Consider the following 5,146-nt stretch of genomic DNA (forward strand, 5'->3'; position numbering starts at 1 on the left):
TTATGGTAAACAAAAATCAATAATTAACATCAATAGAAGTCTTAGCTTCCTATGTACCCCTCAAATATAGATGAAAATATTATTTTAAAAATAAAATAAACATAAATTAAAATAATGTAGCAATTTTACCTGTTTTCCAAATAATTTCTAAATTTATGTAACTATTTTCTTAAAATGGTTAATTATCAATTCTCAAATAAAAGTATTAAAGATTAAAAAACAAAACTAATGGCAAGACTTCATTTAAAAAAAAATAAGAAGCATGATTCCAGTGTACTAATTACAGCATCCTGAGTTTGTTTTCTAGTCTATTATGCTAGGTTATGTGACCTTTGTCAAATTACTTAAGGCTTCTAATTCCCAAATATTCTTATATTAAAAGTGGGAATGGTAATAATAACATTTCATAAGGTAGATAAGGAGAAACCCTATGTAAAGTGCTGAGCAAGAATGCCAAGCTCTTAGAAAATGTTCAACAAATAGGACTGAAATTTTATTTCATGTATAATGCTCGGCATGATTAATTTATGCCAAAAGCCAATTGTTGCTGCCAGTAAATTTCATAATTAAACTGAATGTGAGGCGGAATCGTAAAAGCTAAAGTTTGAGGATATTTCATCTTATTCCCGATTTTTCTCAATCTGCCGGTCCTTTCCTGTCTTCTTGCTCTCTGTGAACTTAAAAAAATTAAAAGCTCAATCTCACTTTGCTGCACTATTATGTTTTATATGATTATTTCCAAGCCTCTAACTGGCAAAGCCTTGATTCTCAGTCCTGAAGGATTAACGGTAGCACAGGGAGTGCAGAGAGATGCAATGTGACAAGGCCAGAGTTGCTAGGCCTGCAACATGACCAACGGTAGCTTAAAATTCCCTACATGGGTTCAGATCACTGTGGTATGATAAATGTGTGGAATGCTTTATAAAGAATCACGTAACAGTGATTTATTTCTGGGGGGGAACAAAATGCCAACAGAATTAATTTGATGAAGTGACAAGAGAACACAGACTTTAGTTGTGGGTCACAAACACTCTTCATCTTTCTGCTACTATACTTCCAAATGAGCAAAGGAATTGTGAAGTTGAAAACCACTCTCTTTGGGGAGAAAATTATGAATAAGAAGCCCAGAGCACCAGAGATAACCTCCACCTGAACATCCACTCTCTTGAGACCACCTCCCTCCAATATTTTTTTCATCAGCAGTGCTTTCCTAGGGGGGAGAAAATGACGTATATCACGGTACAAAACCCTTATTGTGGTATCCGATCTTCCCTGCTCATATATTCCTATTTATGTCAGTAAAATAAATCCAGTATGAACAGGACGGCTTCGATGTTGAGAAATCCCTCCTGAGAAACTCTGGGCAGATTTTTCTCTCTTAAGAAGCTTAGAGCTGATATGGCTTTGATAGATACAATTCCAATTTTTGATTTAATTCAATAAACTTAATTGAGAACTTGCTACGTGCTGGGCACTGGTTTATCTTTGAGTTCTCAATTCCAGGTTTAAGAATAATTATTAACATTAGGATGTGGGGTCAGAGGGATGAGTACAATACAAGTCATGTCCTTAGTAATCCCTGTCATTGTGTAGGAAGAGTTGAATTAACTACTATAGTTAGGCAAGTGTCACATGCAACCCTTTCAATGATCCTTTGCCACCCATCCCTGAACCCCTTGATCTGCGTGTCCAGCCAAGGTTGATGATCCTTCCACAATAAGAACAATTCTTCACTCTAGTGCTTGTCTTTCCCTTTTAGAAACCCTATGAAAATCCCACAAGGTAGAAACCAACAAAGTCTAAGTGGGAGTGATTTATCATGGGAACTGTCAACTTAAAACTTCCAAGTAAAAGAAACTCTCATTTTACTGACCTACAAGTGGGAGAGTAATTTTAAGGCTGGAAGCTAGACCCTTCAGTATCCAGAAAAATCCCCAGACCTGATATGTAAGCTGTGGCCAAAGAAATAGATCACAGGCCACACTAAAATTGTGAACTTGATGGCAATTGCTCCAGTCCCACCAGCTCCACATACCTAAATCATAAAGACTTGATAGGTAGGTATACTCACCTCCTACACCCTCTATTTCTTTCTCACCTGCAGAAGAAAGGGATGGAGCTTTGCTCATGTCTAATTCTACTCTATCTTCTTAGTTCAAAATATTGCTGTAAACCCAGAAAGGAGGCTCAGAACCCTTACTTCCCCTCACACTATTTGCTGCTACAGTTCAACTATGTACGTCTGAGTAGCCCTAAAAAGTAACCAAAATATTATGGTAAATCAATTCCACCAAACTTGAGTTAGTCATTAAAATTAGTCACGGATACTTTTAATTAGCATCTTACCTTTAATGGTTCATGGCAATGTAAGAACTCAGGCCCTGGAGGACACAGTACAGCAATTTGCTTACTGATTCTGCACTTATAACAACAGAATGTTGGGCAATCATTTAACTTTAAACTCAATTTCTTCATCTACAAAGCAGAGATAATAACTCATATGTTTGTAAATAAAGAAAAGGGTGCAATGCCTAGCACACAACATGCATTTAACAAATATTTATCATTGATAAATTAATAGAATGGTATAATAAGAGGAGTGAGAATTTAGATGTTGATGATCTGGGCTCAAAATTACAATCTGCTGGTGATTCTCTGAGCCTCAGATTTTTTTTCTTTTTTGTTTTAGAGACAGAGTCTCTCTGTGTCTACCAGACCGCAGTGCAGTGGCATGATCTCGGCTCACTGCAAGCTCCACCTCCCAGGTTCACACCATTCTTCTGCCTCAGCCTCCCGAGTAGCTGGGACTACAGGCGCCCGCCACCATGCCTGGCTAATTTTTTGTATTTTTAGTAGAGACAGGGTTTCACCGTGTTAGCCAGGATGGTCTCGATCTCCTGACCTCGTGATCCACCTGCCTCGGCCTCCAGATTTTTTATGTCTACATCAAGAATAGTATCACCTCCTTCTAAAGAGAATAATAATCTGATTAATGATTAATCATCTAAGGAGAATATGAATCTGATAATATTCTTAGTTGTTGTGAAAATTAAACAAGAAAATGAGCATTATTGAACCTAACACAGTTTTGGCACATAGCTTATGCAAAATCAGATTGACAAACTTTGGTTTAACTTCATTAGCCACCAAAATATCTGTGAAGGTAACTGCAAACCAAATCCACAAATAGAATAAGACAAACAGAATGGTTTTATTAATTGATCTGGCCATGGTTAATTCCAAGTAACAAAGAAAATGGAAAACAGAAAACAGAAAAAAATCCAGTCTCTAAAACGACCATGAACCCAAAATCATGAGATGGTCAGCAAGGCTGTACGGGAGTACAGTGAACCATCCAGAGGGAGTGAGCATGGTGCTCCCAGTGACCTTGAGAAAAATCGCTTACGCAATGAAGGCAGAAAGCATGACATACATTTGAATCTAGTTAAGAGAGAAATGGAGGCTAAGGCCATAGAGCACTCATTTTGCTCCTTCAGAGGAGAGTAGAAGTAAAGTACAGTGTCATTGCCTGGCAATTGCAAAAAATAGAGGCAACCTATTTACAATATTTGAAAGTTACATGGAAATTCACTACTTAATTCTCTCTCAAGATCTCACATTATATTCCTGAAAGCAACCTTAGTTTCCACGATGTCCTCCTTCTCTGCTTCTTTCTTCTCCTCCTACTCCTCCAGCCCCTCTCCTCCTCATTTTGTTCTTCTATCATTTGCAGAGGCAGCTGTAGTAGTTTGTAAACTGGCAATGGAGGGGACAATTTAAAAGGGAGTGAAAAATGAAAGCATTTCAGCTGGGCACAGAGGCTTTCGCCTATAATCCCAGCAGTTTGGGAGGCCTAGGTGGGCAGATCACTGGAGGTCAGGACATCGAGACCAGCCTGGCTAACATGGTGAAACCCCGTCTCTACTAAAAATACAAAATTAGCCAGGAGTGGTGGCGGGCAACTGTAATCCCAGCTATTGGGGAGGCTGAGGCATGAGAATCACTTGAATCCAGGCGGTGAGGTTGCAGTGAGCTGTGATCATGCCATTGCACTGCAGCCTGGGTGACAGAATGAGACTCTGTCTTTAAAGAAAAAACAAAAAAAGAAGAAGAGGGATCGGGAGCAAGATGGCCGAATAGGAACAGCTCCAGCCTCCAGCTCCCAGCACGAGCAACACAGAAGACAGGTGATTTCTGCATTCTCAACTGAGGTACGGGGTTCATCTCACTGGGGAGTGCCAGACAGTTGGCGCTGGTCCGCGGATGCAGCCTGACCAGTGAGAGCTGAAGCAGGGCAAGGCATCACCTCACCTGGGAAGCACAAGGGGGAAGGGAATCCCTTTTCCTAGCCAAGGGAAACCGAGACACACAACACCTGGAAAATCGCGTAACTCTCACCCTAATATTGTGCTTTACCAACGGTCTTAGCAAACAGCACACCAGGAGATATCCCACACCTTGCCCCGAGCGTCCCACGCCCACAGAGCCTCCCTCATTGCTAGCACAGCAGTCTGAGATCTAACTGCAAGGCAGCAATGAGGGTGGGGGAGGGGCGACATCCATTGCTGAGGCTTAAGTAGGTAAACAAAGCCTCCAGGAAGCTCAAACTGGGTGCAGCCTACCTCAGCTCAAGGAGGCCTGTGTGTCTCTGTAGACTCCACCTTTGGGTGGAGTCTGACAGCTGTCTGACAGCTTTGAAGAGAGCAGTGGATCTCCCAGCATGGAGGCTGAGATCTGAGAAGCCTCAGACTGCCTGCTCAAGTGGGTCCCTGACCCCTGAGTAGCCTAACTGGGAGACATCCCCCACTAGGGGCAGACCAACACCTCACACCTCACACGGTGGGGTACACCCCTGAGACGAAGCTTCCAGAGCAAGAATCAGACAGAAGCATTTGCTGTTCAGCAATATTCTATCTTCTGCAGCCTCTGCTGCTGATACCCAGGCAAACAGGGTCTGGAGTGGACCTCAAGCAGTCTCCAACAGACCTACAGCTGAGGGTCCTGACTGTTAGAAGGAAAACTAACAAACAGAAAGGACACCCACACCAAAACCCCATCAGTACGTCACCAGCATCAAAGTCCAAAGGCAGATAAAACCACAAAGATGGGGAAAAAGCAGGGCAGAAAAGCTGGAAATTCAAAAAAT

At 41.5% G+C, this 5,146-nt stretch overlaps 1 protein-coding gene and 1 long non-coding RNA gene across 6 annotated transcripts in view; one reads left to right on the plus strand and one right to left on the minus strand.

Moving 5' to 3' along the window:
• Positions 1 to 5,146, minus strand: part of CNTN4 (contactin 4) — a 1,016,652-nt gene that overhangs the window by 963,022 nt on the left and 48,484 nt on the right. The window lies entirely within an intron of this gene.
• The window catches only part of LOC108535579 (uncharacterized), a 40,461-nt gene continuing 37,260 nt past the window's right edge, over positions 1,946 to 5,146 (plus strand). The window contains exon 1 of the long non-coding RNA XR_001887274.1: positions 1,946 to 2,057. This is a non-coding gene — a long non-coding RNA (uncharacterized LOC108535579). The remainder of the gene's footprint in view (positions 2,058 to 5,146) is intronic.

The sequence above is a fragment of the Rhinopithecus bieti genome, unplaced genomic scaffold (genome assembly GCF_001698545.2).
Source record: "Rhinopithecus bieti isolate Rb0 unplaced genomic scaffold, ASM169854v2 scaffold_12640, whole genome shotgun sequence".
In the NCBI taxonomy this organism is placed as follows: domain Eukaryota; kingdom Metazoa; phylum Chordata; class Mammalia; order Primates; family Cercopithecidae; genus Rhinopithecus; species Rhinopithecus bieti.